The sequence below is a fragment of the Pseudophryne corroboree genome, chromosome 1 (genome assembly GCF_028390025.1).
Source record: "Pseudophryne corroboree isolate aPseCor3 chromosome 1, aPseCor3.hap2, whole genome shotgun sequence".
NCBI lineage: Eukaryota > Metazoa > Chordata > Amphibia > Anura > Myobatrachidae > Pseudophryne > Pseudophryne corroboree.
The window spans coordinates 1,139,056,628-1,139,073,726 of record NC_086444.1 but is presented as its reverse complement, the minus strand read 5'-3'; the positions used below and the strand labels follow the sequence as shown (position 1 = coordinate 1,139,073,726).

The 17,099-nt window shown below is 47.8% G+C and overlaps 2 protein-coding genes across 6 annotated transcripts in view; one reads left to right on the top strand and one right to left on the bottom strand.

The window, feature by feature from the left end:
* TRMT44 (tRNA methyltransferase 44 homolog) overlaps window positions 1-17,099 on the bottom strand; it is a 325,304-nt gene that overhangs the window by 142,601 nt on the left and 165,604 nt on the right. The gene's annotated exons all lie outside the window — the stretch shown is intronic.
* The window catches only part of ACOX3 (acyl-CoA oxidase 3, pristanoyl), a 199,549-nt gene that overhangs the window by 65,175 nt on the left and 117,275 nt on the right, over window positions 1-17,099 (top strand). The gene's annotated exons all lie outside the window — the stretch shown is intronic.

The window sequence follows — 17,099 nt, the reverse complement described above, 5'->3', positions numbered from 1 at the left end:
CGTGGTAGAGGATCAGCCACGCCTGCTAGACGTGGTCGTGGACGTGGTTTCCAACAAACCAACACAACTCGCCAGGACGCTAAGGTTACCGACAAGCCAGTGGCATGACGGGCTTCCAGCCCATCTCGGTTCTCCAATTGTGGGAGCACGCCTTCAGACGTTCCATGTGGCGTGGTTCCACACATCCGCGGATGGGTGGATCCGCAATTTAGTGTTAAAAGGTTACAAAATAGAGTTCGACTGTCTTCCGCCTCTGCGGTTTTTCAAGACAGGATTGCCTCTGTCGGACGACAAGAGGACGGTTCTGCAAATTGCCATTCAGTCCCTACTGGATTCGGCAGTTTGGATTCCGGTCCCTGTACACCAACAGGGCCAGGGTTATTATTCAAGTATGTTTGTGGTACCGAAGCCGGATGGCTCAGTCAGACCAATATTGAACTTAAAGGGGCTCAATCAGTACGTAACTTACTACAGATTCAAGATGGAGTCTCTGCGTTCGGTGATTGCGGGTTTAGAGGCAAAGGAATTTATGATTGCGCTAGACCTCAAGGATGCGTACTTACACATTCCAATTTGGCAGCCTCATCAGAAATTCTTACGGTTTGCAATACGCCAGAACCATTACCAGTTTCAGGCTCTACCGTTTGGCCTGTCAATCAGCGCCGCGGGTATTCACCAAAGTGATGTCTGTGATGATAGCTCACCTCAGATCCCTGGGAGTGACAATAGTTCCGTATTTAGACGATCTGCTCATCAAAGCTCCGTCTCAACAGATACTTCTCCAACATGCGCTGCTAACATACAATGTACTGGTTCACCACGGTTGGATTGTCAACTTCAAGAAATCACATCTAATTCCGTCTCAACGCCTTCAGTTCCTAGGTATGATTCTCGATACGGTCAATCAAAGAATTTACCTACCACAGCAGAAAGTACAAATGCTACGCCATCTAGTACAATTAGTGCTCAAGCCACGCACAGTGTCGGTACACTTGTGCATTCGCCTCTTAGGCACAATGGTGGCAGCTTTCGAGGCGCTTCAGTTCGGAAGATTTCACTCTCGTCCATTTCAACTGAATGTGCTTGCCCAGTGGTCGGGCTCGCATCTGCAGATTCACCACAGGGGGAGGTTGTCGCCAACAGCAAGAGTATCTCTGCTCTGGTGGCTCAAGGAACACAATTTAACCGCAGGAAGACGGTTCGGAGGTTGGAATTGGATAATTCTAACTACGGACGCCAGTCTCAGAGGTTGGGGAGCGGTAATTCAAAATTGTCAGCTCCAGGGTCTCTGGGCGGATCACGAGAAATTGCTGTCTATAAATGTTCTAGAACTCCGCGCAATTTACAATGCGCTACGACAAGCAGTGCACATGCTTCGCTCTCAGCCTGTCCAAGTGCAGTCGGACAATGCGACGGCAGTCGCATACATCAACAAACAAGGAGGAACGAGAAGCCGCATGGCAATGCGGGAAGTAGCTCGAATCCTCAATTGGGCGGAATGCCACCAGGTGATATTGTCGGCCGTGTTCATTCCGGGAGTGGACAACTGGGAGGCGGATTATCTCAGTCGTCAGGATTTTCATCCAGGCGAATGGGCATTAAATCCAGAAGTGTTTCACATGTTGGTTCAGCGATGGGGTTATCCTCAGGTGGACCTGATGGCGTCTCGACACAATCACCAAACGTTCCAGTATGTGTCCAGAACAAGAGATCCAAAGGCAGTGGCGGTGGATGCTCTCACTGTCGCGTGGCCGTACAGTCTTGTGTATCTGTTTCCACCGTTTCCGCTGCTCCCTCTGGTGCTAAAACGGATCAAAAGAGAGTCGGTCACAGTCATACTAGTGGCGCCTCATTGGCCTCGGAGAGCTTGGTTCTCGGATCTCCGAGGATTACTCGCAGACGATCCTTGGCCGCTCCCGCTACGTCCAGACCTGTTACACCAGGGTCCGTTCCTTTACCCCGATTTAGCGCGGCTGCGTTTGACGGGGTGGCTGTTGAGACAGCCCTCTTAAGAAGAGAGGGCATTCCAGATTCAGTTATACCAACCATGTTACGAGCTAGGAAGCCGGTTACGGCAGCTCATTATTACAGAATATGGCGTGCCTATATAGGTTGGTGTGAAGCTCGGAAATTTCCGACATCAGCTTTCAAGTTATGCCGCCTGTTGTTGTTTCTACAAACAGGGTTAGATGGAGGATTGCGTTTATCTACACTAAAGGTGCAGGTATCTGCTTTGTCAATTTACTTTCAAAGACGATTGGCTCTATTGCCGTCTATACGCACTTTTCTCCAAGGTGTACTCAGGGTACAGCCTCCATTCATTCCACCTACAGCGCCATGGGACTTGAATCTGGTTTTTGAGTTCTTACAGTCTTCATATTTTGAACCCTTACAGCAAGTGGATATAAAGTTTCTCACTTGGAAAACAATTTTTCTCCTAGCCTTAGCTTCGGCAAGGCGTGTTTCGGATTTGGGTGCCTTGTCATGCAAGGCACCGTATTTGGTATTTCATGATGACAGAGCGGAACTTCGGACGAATCCCGCTTTCTTACCAAAGGTAGTGTCATCTTTTCACATCAATCAACCAATAGTAGTTCCTGTGTTGACAGCACATTCTGGAACGCTGGATGTGGTACGCGCTTTACGCGTTTATGTATCCCGAACGTCTTCAGTTCGTAAGACGGATACGTTGTTTGTTCTCTATGATGCTGCCAAGATAGGTTGGCCAGCGTCTAAACAAACCTTATCCAGATGGATAAAACTGACCATACGTCAGGCTTACCTTCATGCTAGGTTACAACCGCCTACGTCAGTAACCGCTCATTCCACACGTTCTGTGGGAACTTCATGGGCAGCGGGTCGTGGGGCTTCTACGACGCAGCTTTGCCGTGCGGCTACATGGTCTTCAGTGCACACGTTTGTGCGCTTTTACAAGTTTGATACGTTTGCGGCATCAGCATCTAGCTTTGGCCGCCTAGTGTTACAAGTGCCAAACAGCTCTCCCGCCCACGGGGGAAGCTTTGGTACGTCCCAAGAGTACTCCAGTGACCCCTAGTGGATGATAAAGAAAATAGGATTTTGGTACTTACCAGGTAAATCCTTTTCTTTGAATCCATAGGGGGCACTGGACGCCCACCCAGAGCAGTTTTACCTGGTTGTGGTTAGTTCTGAGGATCTTATGGTAACACACTTTCACCGACTGGTTCAAGTTACAAGTGCTGGTTAGGGTGTCAACTGTTTAGTTGTCAGTAACGTTATGTGTTAACTTCGTTATTGTCAGTTATGTTATATGTAATACTCCATTGTCAACATCTCTATAGTTCCTGTTCGGCTCAGTAAAAAACACTGAGAGGTGCTCGGGGATATGGAGGGGTGGAGTGTTCTAAATTTAAATATTCAGTGCTGTTCCTACGGAAGCCCGTCCATATCCCAAGAGTACTCCAGTGCCCCCTATGGATTCAAAGAAAAGGATTTACCTGGTAAGTACCAAAATCCTATTATTACTGTTGGGAGGCATTACATATAACTGCTACTACTACTGGGGGGCATTACGTATAAGGACGCTACTACTACGGGTGGGGCATTACGTATAAGGATGCTACTATTACTGTTGGGGAGCATTACATATAACTGCTACTACTACTGGGGGGGCATTATGTATAAGGACACTACTACTATTGGGGGGGCATTACGTATATGGACGCTACTACTACGGGTGGGGCATTACGTATAAGGACGCTACTACTACGGGTGGGGCATTACGTATAAGATGAATAAGATTGTGCTACATTGTGGCGTAATTTTAAATGGGGGTACTATTGTGTGGCCATGCCCCTTAGTTGTGAGACCACACCACTTTTCCCGATGCACAATAAAGGAATATGGGAGGGCGCAAAAATCATAGTTTGCAGGGGGGCGCCGAACACCCTAGCACCGGCACAGGCCACCAGTAGCAAAAGTACACCACGGCCACTGACACTATCTGCAGGGAGGGTAACAGCGCTGATATGGAGGGTACTTGCAGGCAGCGAGTCGCCGCCCGCAGCTCCTCTCCCACCTACACACCATACCTGCCGCCTGACACCCACACTCCAGGGAGAGGGCGCTAGCTCAGGCACCGCTAGATCAGCATCTACAGCATACACACAAGGGCTGCCATGCTCAGCAGCAAGCGGTGCGGAGCATGTGCAGCGGGACAGCGCCAGGACGGGACACGCACTAATCAACATTGCTGCTGGGCCGGAGCTCCCTCCGTCTGCAGCCTAAGGACGCGCGCCGCACCTCTCCAGGGAAACACCATGCCTGCCCGCCCACAGGGCTCCGGACGCTTACCTATGCTCCGCGATCACAGCAGCTGACGCTGCCATGCAGGATGGAGGGATGACGCCCGTCAGACGGGGCGGACAGTGTGCGGCGGAATGGGGCCAGGAAGGAATACTGACCACGACCCATTGCTGCTGGGTCTGAGCTCCCTCCCTCTGCAGTCACCATCTCACAGCAGCAGCCTGGACGTTAGTGGCCACCACGAGCCGCACATCCTTACCTCACACATACCTCACATACCTCACATACCTCACACATGACAGCAAAGGTACACACACTGTGACATCACACCTGTAGCCCACCCCTATATCTGCTAAGTACTCCCCGTCACTATGCCCTGTCACCCTCATCCTGCTCTCTAACTGCCTGTCTGTGTACTGGCCTTCACCCCTCTTACACCATCACCAACCCTCACTAACTACCACAGAGACTATGTGCACTGATATCTGCCCCTCCACCACCTGCAGCGCCCCTGGACCCCTCCCCATCCCCCGCAAACCCCGGCACCTGCCCCTCCACCACCCGTGGCACCCCCACCCACTGCGCCTTCGGACCCCCCTACCCCACCCGCAGTGTCTTCCAAACCCCTCCCCCATCTGCAGCAGCCCCTCCCCCATCCGCTGCACCCCCGGACCCATCCCCTGCACCCCCACCCCTCCAGCAACCGCAACACTTTCGGTCCCACTACCCCACCCGCAGCACTCACCCCACCACCAACCACTCCACCTGCGGACCCCCTACACCACCTGCTCCTCCACCACCTACAGCTCCTCCCGATCCACCGCACCCTCACCCCCCTCCCTCCCTCCCCCACCCGCAGCGCCTCCAGGCCCCCTACCTCACCCGCAACATCTGCACCCTTCTCCACCAGCAGCGCCTCCGGAACCCTTCCCCCAACCGCAACAGCCCCTCACCCGCCTCCCCCACCCACAGCACCCCCACCCCTCCCGCATCCCCTGACCCCCTCCCCATCCGCTGAACCCCCGCACTCACCCCTCCCCCATCCGCTGCACCCACTAACCCATCCCCTACACCCCCACCTCTCCAGCAACCGCAACACCTTCGGACCCACTACCCCACCCACCCCTCCACCACCCACTGCACCTCCGGACCTCCTACACCACCCGCTCCTCCACCACCTGCAGCCCCTCCCCATCCACCGCACCCCCACCCGCAGCGCCTCCAGGCCCCCTACCTCACCCGCAACACCTGCACCCTTCCACCCTGCAGCGCTTCTGGAACCCCTCCCTCATCCGCAACAGCCCCTCACCCGCCTCTCCCCCACCCACAGCACCTCACCTCTCCCACACTCCCGGACCACCTCCACCATCCGCTGCACCCCCGCACCCACCCCCTATCCCACCCGCGCACACACCCCTCCACCACCTGCAGCACCTCCAGACCCCCTCCCCCATCCACCGCAAATCCACACACCTGTCCCTCCACCACCCGTGGCACCCCCACCCACAGCGCCTACAGACCCCACACCTCAACACACATGGACCCTCCCTCCTCCGGACCCCTAACCCCATTCACTGTACCCCCCCCCCCTCTCCCACCCGCAACGCCTCCACACCTCCTACCCACCCGCCACACCCTTTCCCACCCGCAGTACCTCTGGTACCCCTCCCCCATCCAGCCCAGCATCTGCCCCTCCCCCATCTGCCCCTCCCCCACACACAACGCCCCCCCGGCCTTCTCCCCCGGTACCCACCCGCGGCGCCTCCAGACCCCCTATGCCACCCGCCCCTCCACCACCTACATCACCTCCGGACCCCATCCGCCACACCCCGCATCTGGCTCACCCCCGCCCGCTGCACCTTTGGATCCCCTACCCCACCCACGCAGCAGGCCCTTCCCAATCCGCATCGCCTACACCATTCGCAACAGCACCGCACCCGCCACTTCCCCACCCACGTTACCCCCGCATCCACCCCTCCCCCACCCACCGCGCCCCCTGGACACCTCCCCCATCCACTGCACACCCGCACCCACCCCTTCCCCATCTGCAGCGCCTTCGAAACCCCTCCTCCACCCGCAACAGCCCTGCAGCTGCCATCCCCCACCTGCGACACCCCTGCTCCTACCCCACCCACAGCGCCTTCATACCCCATCCGCGGTCCCCACTCCCCAAACCCCTTCCTGTTGCAAGGGACTACGCCCCCTTCACCATCGGAAGGCCTTTCATTGTGCAATATTCAAACACTAACAAAACTAGGAATGCAGGGAATACTCCATATATTGAACCCCAGAAATGCGTGCAGGGGTTAAAGGGGCGTAGCCCCTTCCGACGGTGTGAAGAGCGCCCGTAGGGCGCGATGAAGCACCTAGTATAGGTATATTCAATAAGAGTCGGAAAGACGGCAGTTTCCGACTGGAATAGGTCGGAAGGGGTACCGACCTATTCAATACGGGCAAATTTTTTCCGACAAGTCAGGAAACCCGACTTGTCGGAAAGCAGGTGGATCGGCGGAATACCAGCCGATCCACCTGCTGCTGTCGGAAACGGGGCCAAATCCGACAGGTTTTGGCCCCCTTTCCCACAAACTCAATCCGACTTGAAAACAAGCTGTGCGGCGGGCTACGGGGATCGGTGATGAGAGGTACCTTGACGGCCGTCCCCCGGCCAGGCACCCCTCTCCCTGCAGTGCCTCCACCGCAGACATCGCCCCCACTGCCAGCTCCGGCCTCCAATCTCAGCTCCCCCGCCAGCCGCCACACTGTTCTCCACGCCGGCCGCCGCTCACTGTTCCACCCCGCTGCTCCTGTTAGCGCACCCGTCAGCCGCTGGCAGCAGCGGCAGGGCAAAACACAGGGAATGGCCAAATCCGACAGTCGGATTTGGCCACTCTTTGAATAGGGGTTGTCGGGTCCATTCCGACAACTGCATGTCGGAATGGACCCGACTCTGTTTGAATATACCCCATAGACCGCTTTTTCTAAAGGCTCTTCATCATGTCCGTTCTTGCAGTAAGAGCCAGGACCTTCTGAGATCCTGGCATGTGCCTTTCCTTTCTCCCCAACCTGCAGGCTGCCCTGGGTGAGAGAGAACTGTAGTATTGGACTCACTGTATATTTACCCCTTGTACAAGTGAGTGGCTACGCGGAGAGGAGATAGCATAAAGCCTCTTTCACCTTGCCGTCAGTAATGAACAAGTGGGAGAACACCTACAGAGCCTGTAAAAGACAGAATGCTGGCTGCATTGGCCCATTCATTTTCTACATAACTAATATTGTGGGGATGGCAAATGCTTTATGATTACCTAAAGGGCATATTATGTTAATAAATAAATATATATATATATATATATATATATATATATATATATATATATATATAATAGTATTTTAATACCAATGCAAAGCAGCTGTCCGCTTTGGGACAAGTTCACACTCTGTCCTTGGTTGTCCCCCCACCATTTAGCATTTGGTGATGCCCTGACCATCAGAAAAACTAATTTGGTCTGAAGGTTTTCATGAGTGTTCTAAGTATATCTTGTTATGCTGTATCCAAATCACCATGTTTATTTTCCTCATTTAGAATAATCAAGGCATAAAAATAGGGGTTACAAGCCCCGAAACGTTGACTTTTAGATATGTGACCCGTTCAATAGAGTATTTTTTTCACAGTGGAAGTCCCTGAGGACCGCTGTTTCTTTCTATGGAGATTATATTTAAAAAAAAAATATAATATATATATATATATATATATATATATATATATATATATATATATATATATAGCGAAAATAGCACTGTTACAGGTACTTGCCAGGGTGCGCTCCTAAGGGCTAGCGAGCCGCAAGTATGTCCATATGCAGTAAGGTGGCACTCCTGGACTCCGCTCTTAGGTGAAAAGGTGTTTTATTAGTCAACGTTTCGGGTTGCTTCCCCCCGTCATCAAGACACACCAAGCAATCCATATTGCATAGCAGGAGTGCCACCTTACTGCATATGGAGATAGATATATATATATATATATATATATATATATACACATATACACACACACACACACACTTTCCCAGCTAAAGAAAAATGAAAAAAAGTGTTCACGATTCAGAAGGATAAAGAAACAGTGTTAATCTTCAAAATGAATCTATAACAGGTAAATCCTACAGCTGTTTCAACACACAATGGTTTTCATTAGCTCCTGATGGAAACCATTGTGTGTTGAAACAGCTGTCGGGCTACAGCTGTACGATGTACCTATTATGGATTCATTTTGAACATTAAAACTTTTTCTTTATTCAGCTGACTCGTGAGTGCCGGTTTTTCATTTCTCTTTATCGAGTGTTTATATCATTGCCTTATTACCCTGCACCACCAATTTCTCCATCATTTGCTGAGTGCTGTCTTTCCTGCTATATATATATATATATATATATATATCAGTGTGTGTAAAAAAAATTATATATATATATATATATATATATATATATATGTATGTATATACTTACATGTGTATGTATATATATATATATATATATATATATTATATAAAATTAAGCAGGATTGATGATGCTGGCAGGATAAGATGTTAATTCATTTGCTGGGGCTGTTGGTCATGAACACAATGTGGACGTACGGAGCTTCTGCATTGACATCTCAAAGTTCAGCCTAATAAGACCCATCTTTATAACAGAAATACATTTCCCTCTGTACCTATTGCACACGCTACAAACATGAAAGTGTCGTTCTACAACATGAAGTTGCTTTTAGAAAAGTTTAAGTATCAGAAATATAAGTGAAATATCTGTGGAGATCTAATGGTCATTGTACTTCTGCTAGAGTTGCAGCTAGGTTACCAAGGGGCTCATTTATCAAAAAAGTATAAAACTCATTATGAATCCTAAAACTCGTTGCGTATGATAAATGCTGCTCCAGCCAATCTGCTCCTGTCATTTGTTCATCTCTTAACTGTGTTTGAAAAATGACATTTGGGAGCTGATTGGCTGGAGCACCATTTATCAAACGCAACAAGCTGTATCATTCACAATGAGTTTTACCACTTGTTGATAAATGGGTCCCCAAGTACTGTTGTTTTATAAATGGGGACGGGACAATATGAACAAGCCAAAACACTACGTTCAGAAGGATTGGCCAAAATGTACCTTACTTGTTCCAGGCAAGAGAAATGTTGTGAGCTGGTCACTTGGTGATCCTGATCGTGTACCTTCTTCCCTTGCATAAGAAGCTTGTTGTTATGAAAAACATTGTTAAAGCGATGGGTAAAACGCAAACTAGATTCACATTCTCCCCAGATCACTGTTGCCAAGATTAAGGAAGGTGTTTTTGTAGCCCTCAGATCAGAGAATTATTTAGCGATGAGTTTCAAAATTGTCTGCACTAACTTTTTGGGGAACCTTGAGGCTAAAAGTGATAGTGAGTGAGTTTCTTAAGTCTTGCAAAGCAATGAGGTGCAATATGTAATTAAACGTTAATTTCTTGGATTCTCACCTGGACTTTATTTTCACAGTGCTAGATGAGCAGCTAGTCTAATATTGGATGGAAGATATGTGAATGAGGCACCTGATTGGGTGGAGAGTGCACTTTTCAAGTCAGGTGCCATGTTCACTCGTGGTGCAGTTCATGTACTGTGACCCGTAGCAGCTAATCTCACATTAACTTTAGCCTGACTAAACTACGGTAGACTGCTAACAGCTAATATCTAATCACACATCATTGCATTAATAAGGGGCACAGTTTAACATTAATATGATAGTTCCTGTGGAAGTTGTGGGAGTTTCAAAAAATAAATCAGTCATTCTTATTTCATCTGAACACGCAAATACATCAATGTTTTCATGCTTCTCTACCTGTGCTCAGTTCACAGGCTCCACCCTGGGTAATCCTACACAGTGCGCCCTAGATGGCTGCCGCACCTGGTACCTTGTGAGGGTGGAATACACAACCCTTGGAAGGTGTTACCCAAAATGCCTACACCAATCCTTACTGTGTGCTCAAGGTTTTCTTTTATGTCTGTGTGGCTTATCTATTGCTGTATTACTTAAATCCTCCGTATTACAGTATGTGCATTGTTTTTGATGTCTGTAAAGCGCCTTGAGTCCTGTTGGAGAAAGAGCTCTATATAAATAAAATTATTATTTTTATAAGTAAAGGGGCTAATCTATATTTGTACGTGAAACCCGTCGTCATACGCAGACTTACTGAATCCGGATGTCCGGATCTGACGGCCAGCCTGCGTAAGCTTCAGAAATTGTTTTACAATGAGATAATGTAAGTGACTTTTTACGCCCTTGGATTCAGACATCTGCTTCTTGTATATTTTGTCGGCATATAGCTACAGATAAGCAGTTTCTCACCTATTCTAGGTATTACATTTCTCTGTACATGAAACTTGATACAATATACTGTTTGCTTTTCCTACCTTCACTTTTCACTACTTTACCTCTCACTACTTTATCTCCCCCTTCATTACCTCTCACTAATTTACCCCTGCTGTTTTCAGCAGCCTCTCTCACTAACCTATTTTCACTTTTTCACTATATATTTTTTCACTTTTGTGTTGCCCTGGGGTCACTCAGCTGCTTCATTTTGGGGGGTCCCGCACCCTAGATTTGTACCCCCCAAAATGTTAGGGACTTGCCCGACTAATGAGGTCACCTGGACGCGGTGGGCAAGCCGTTACTTATGGCCATAACTATGCGAAGAACCTCGCTTAAAATGCTAAATTTTATTGCAATTATTATTATTAATAAATTGGTAATGTTTGAATTGTGCACCTGCAACCTTTTTCTTTGTATGCAGTTCTACTGAAAGGTCTCCGCAGGGTCGCACCTCTCATTACCGGTGTGCACCCCAGGACCCCTCCACTGTTTGCTTTTCACATGACTGTGTGTGATTATGTGCCCTGTTCTCCTGCTAGATTGTTTCAATTATCTGTCATTACCTCATCTGAGAAACACCCATAACATGTGGCAGTACTATGCAATGGAGCGCTCTGTTTTGGAACAAGTGCAGGGTATGCATGCATATGATAGCCATGTAATCAGTACCAGTCATTTCCAATTCCTTAACCTGTTATCTAAAAAGTTGGAAAAAGCAACAACTTTGAATCTGTCTCACATTGGGGGAGATATATCAAGCCTTCTAAAGAGTTGGGAAGTTGCCTAAATCAACCAATGAGCTTCTAGCCAGCATTTATCATGTACATTCTATGAAATGACAGGTAGAAGCCGATTGGTTAATATGAGAACTTCTCCACTTGTTCACTTCCCTACTCTTTAGAAGTTGATGCATCTCCCCCATTAAGTGGTCAGTGATTACTGAGCTGCTGACATTCTGTGCGGCAGTACCTATGGAGGTTTCCTCCACTACCTCTGGGGACAGTGCAATGCCATACTAAAACGGCTGCAAGGGGGTTGTCTATTCCTCATTTGATCTGGCGCAAGGACTCCGTAGGAGGAGGTTACTAGATCTGGCAACGTGTAGCCACATCGATTTATTATCGAGTTTGGTTTTCAGCTTTCATGGACCGCTATTAAAGAGCAGCTTTTTATTATTGAATAGATTTATCATATTTAAATAACAATGTTTATACTACAAATGTTTCCCTCTTTTTTCTTTTTTTTTTCTTTTACTGTTTATTTGGATATGATATTTTTTGCCTGAGATCTTGAGTGACGCTATTTATGGAAACAAATATACTGTGGATAAGGAACAAGTGTTTTTAAGTCCCACAGATTAAGATGACTAGTGATTTAGTGAAAAAAGGGATCCGCCTAGGTGACAGTGACGAAAACTGAATTCTCTCAATGGAATGTCCTAAAGAAAGAGCTGTATTTTGTATTCTTTTAGCTTGCATCCCACTAGATGTCTGTTTTCGGTCTGATCTCTGGTTGTGTACTGTCTTCTTGCAGTCAGAACAGCTCCTCAGGGTCATGTTACAGTGTAGATATCCTTTATTTTCATTACAGCCTCTTTACTGTGTGATAAACCCGTGCACTGCCAGCGACGCCTGGAACACACAGCACGGCTTTGTAAGTCCGGATTCTCCAATAACGGAAAATGTAAACAAGTGGTTACAGTAAAGCGAAACATTGAGTGAATCGTGCGTGGAATAAACTGTTTCACATTTTAAACATTCTTCAGTTGTGTGTACTTCACTGGAAGTTACATTTTCACAGATGTTTAAAAAAAAAATACTAATAAAAAAATAGAAGTTGAGTATAAGATGAGTAGATAGTGAGCTTCACTTATTTTTGCTCACACCTCAGTGGGCGATGTTATCATTACCGGAATTATTGGGGCGGGGGGTGTATAAACATAATGTGCGAGGCTACTCTGGGACCACCTGATTAATTGGATGACCCCTATGGAATTTGGCAGCGGAAAAGGACTTACTTGCAGGCCCATCCACTCTGCTCTTTTGGTGTGTGGCTTTTTTGGAGGCTAGGCACATGATATTTTTTAGAAGGGATGCAGTTAAGATGCCGGCTATTGGGATCTCGGCAGACTGAATACCGCTGCCGGAATCCCGACAGGGTCTGGAGGCCGACGCCAGAATCCAGACAGAGTCTGGCGTACGGCATCCCGATCGCAAGTATAGCGGGTGGGTTAGGTCTGTTGGGTAGTTTTAGGTGCCCCCCAGGGGGGTTAGGGTGAGGTATGGGTGCAAGGAAGAGGGGGTTAGGATTAGGCATCACCGGGGGAAGGTTAGGGTTAGGCATTAATGGTGGAGGTTAGGCTGTGAAGGTGGCGGTTAGGGTTAGGCTGCGTGGAGGGGAGGGTTAGTGTTAGGCACCATCGGGGGGAGGTTAGGTTTAGGCACTAAGGGGAGGGTTATTGTTACGCTGTAGGGAAGGGGGGTTAGGTTTAGGTACCACTGGGGGTAAGGTTAGTGTTAGGCACAAATTGAGGAAGTTGGGGTTAGGCTGCGGGGAGAGGTGGGAGAGAGGGTGGTAGATACTTAACTCGGCCCTGTCAGGATTTCCAAGATCGGGATGCCGGCGTTGGTATTGTGACTGCCAGCATTCCGTCCGCCAATCAATCATCATATTGAACCCATTTTAGACGTGTCAACAACTGTAATGTGTTTGTCCCTTGCGTTCTTGAATTATTTTACTGTAGGAGACCCTGCCAGACCTGCTAGGGGACATATGTAACATAAGCATATTGTGTTATTTTCTTTCATATATTTGTCATGTGCTTTTGCACGTCTGGCTGCAGATATCTGCTTAGAATCCGCCCCTTTATCTCTGTAACCAAGTCCGGATAGGCAGTGTATGGTAAGGACACCTGGGGGAGAGGCAGTATAGCGGCACGGATCATGCTGCTACAGCTCTGTGTGCTTAGTGTAAGCAGGAAGCAGTACCGGGAGAGATGTTACAGGCCACATCCCCTCCAGAGGGGATGCGGTCAACACCCACGGGATCCCGGCGGTCGAAATACCGACACCGGAATCCCGACCGCCACAATCCCAACATATTCTTCCTCCGTGCCCGCAGCGTGGCGAGCTAAGCGAGCCCGCAAGTGGCTGCGTTCCGCTCGCCACCCCTGTCGGGATTGTGTGGTCGGGATTCCGGCGTCTGTATTTCGATCGCCGGGATTACGTACGGATCCCCTCCAGAGTCCACAACGCATCGGCTCATGCGCTGCGTCTCACCTCCTGGCCGGCTCCACTGGGCTTGTGTAAGATCTTGCAACCATCGCAAGTTCTCCTGTGTGCAGCCCGGACCACCAGCTGCTGCAGGTTAGCACACATACCGGCAGCTGATACCGGCCAATATGTGATACAGCAATAAGCAGCAAATGCACGCTTATTGTTTCTTAAATCATCTAGATGATTTTCTGTCGTCATACAATAGAATGACAATGGCAGAATCATTAGATGTTGGCAGATGCTACGGAGAAAAGTGCTTTTCTCTACATTATCTGCTTTCATGCATGCTGAGGCTCATTGTAGGTGTCAGCGCAGGTTTTGGTGCATTTGATACTTTCCACCTCTTCTTACATCTCCCCCCTGCTCCCTTGTAGCTGTATGTTCAGAGTGGATCACACTTAAGAGTTGCATAATGAGGGTGGGTGCAGCTGTCATTCAGGCTCGGGAACCTGTGGAACATGGTGGGAAAGGTCTTCAAAATTGGTCCACTTGATATGAAATAACCCTTTTATGGTATCCGTTTGGATGGTCAACCATGTTATGGTCGACAGTCATTAGGTCGACCACTATTGGTCAACATTGACATGGACACATGGTCGACACATGAAAATGGTCTACACATAAAAGGTCGACATGAGTTTTTAAAAAAAAAAAATTTTGGGGAACTTTTCCATACTTTACGATCCACGTGGACTACGATTGGGAACGGTATTCTGTGCCGAACCCAGCGGTAGCGGAGCGAGGCACCTTGCCCGAAGTATGGCGAGCGGAGCGGTGCACTAATTGGGGTTCCCCGTCACTTTACGCAGAAAACGACACCCAAAAAAGTTTAAAAAACGCATGTCGACCTTTTCATGCGTCGACCTTTTATGTGTCGACCATTTCCATGTGTCAACCATTTGTCCATGTCGAGCATACCAATGTCGACCAATAGTGGTCGACCTAATGACTGTCGACCATTCATACCGGAACCACCTTTTATTATATGGTACATAAGTGATGTTGGATATCGAACAAGGAAATCACCTTTTAGTTTTGTGTAAACAGATCACTACTGTGACCCCGCTGTTAGCCAGATATGCTATGTACCTGTTGTCATGTTATCGGCAATTCTGATGTTGAATGTCTTAAGGGGGAATTCAATTGTTTGAAAAGTCAGTTGGGAGTCTGTTTTTTCCTATCTAATAGGAAAAACAGACACCCAGACGACTTTTCAACAATTGAATTCCACCCTTGATGTCTACATGGTTAAAATGCAGACACCTGCAATGTCAGCACAGCCCAATTGTTGACGCAGTCAAAATGTTGGCAACAGAAACCTAGAGTTAGGCTTAAAATTGGGTATTGACTTTTTCTTAACTTATGGACATTTTGTCATTGTCAGCATTCTGAACATGTCGACATTATGGTGTCTACATAATAAATGTTGTGTCAGATACACAATGCCCAACAATAATAGTATTTGAGGCGGGGCTATTTCGCTGACAGAGGAGGGATCCCCGCTAGCCCTAAGCAATGGGTTAAATATTACTCCCACCTCTCCTGTAAGTGGCTTCGGTGTGCACATTCGAGGGAGAAGACAAATGTGAATGCTAACTAGTATAATCAGAATAGAGGAGGCCATTCCGAGTTGATCGCTCTCTGCCATTTTTCGCAGCGCAGCGAACAGGTTACTACTGCGCATGCACCGCAATGCGCAGGCGCGTTGTACAAGTACAAAGCAGATTGTTGCTGGGCGATGGATTTAACGAAGAATCCACTCGCACAGCCGATCGCAAGGAGATTGACAGGAAGAGGACGTTTGTGGGTGGCAACTGACCATTTTCAGGGAGTGTTTGGAGAAACGCAGGCGTGTCCAAGCGCAGGGCAGGTGTCTGACGTCAATTGTGGGACCAAAAAGACTGAAGTGATCGCAAGAGCTGAGTAAGTCCAGAGCTACTCAGAAACTGCAAAAAACGTTTTTGTCCCGCTTGGCTACACTCGCGTTCGCACACTTGCAAAGCGATAATACACTCCCCCGTGGGCGGCGACTATGCGTTTGCACAACTGCTAAAAGTAGCTAGCGAGCGATCAACTCGGAATGACCCCCAGAAGACAATAGGCATTACTGGGCACACACTGTTGTATTTTTAGCCTAGTGTTTATGGAAAATACTGCCTTAATGAGCATGTGCGTGAACTAATGTAAAATGAAAAAGAACAGTTTATATTATTGCTGTGAATTCACAATTGGGAGAGAAGGAACGCAGTGAAGTGCTGCATTAAGCGACCGTAGCTTCACTTCTCATTATTTATGGGAACGTCAGGTATCCGTTCCCTAACACAAAAGATCTCTCCTCGGGCGGTTAAACATCAGTTATCCACGGCTTAGCACATTTTGGTGGTCATACAAATATTTAGACTTGAAGTAAATATTCTGCAAAGTTTGCAACACGGAGGCCAAGATGGAACAAATGGAGAGTTTTTACTAGAAGAGAAAGCTGAAAATATGGAGGCGCCCAGCCAACTGTTTTATATCTAACTGGTCACATACTTGGCCAGTTTTTGTTTTTTTTCCCCCCTTTTTTTTTTTTTTTCTTTTTTTTCTACTGTTTTATATAGAAAAGGCATGTTTTGTCTGAGAGAGGATTTTTGTACCCCTTTACTGTGATGCTCAATGGAGAGTTGTGAATGGTTACAATGTTTTATCCATGCAGCTATATCTACCACAGTGATAGCCAACCTGATACAGTTCGGGGGCCGCACTGGGCGGCCTTCTAACTTTTAATAGAACAGCAGTTTATTTTTAGGCTCAAATGTATTCAGCCTTAAAAAGTGATAAAGTGGAGAGAGGTAAAGTACCAACCAATCAACTCCTGTCATTTTTCAAACACATCCTGTAACATGGCATTGAGGAAGCTGATTGGCTGGTACTTCATCACTCTTTATTAACTTTTAAAGACTTAATACATTTGGGCCTTTGTCTCAGTAAAAAGTTAAATGAATACATTTACTCAATAAAAGAGATGCCTATCTGTAATATTGGTGTCAGTATGCCTTTTATACAAGCATCATAAGTTATAACAAATACTTATGAGAACAAAGTAGGAAGAGGCTGAAGGCTGCTTGTGAAGGCTTGGAGGGCCGCATGTCGCCCGTCACGATGTCTCCAT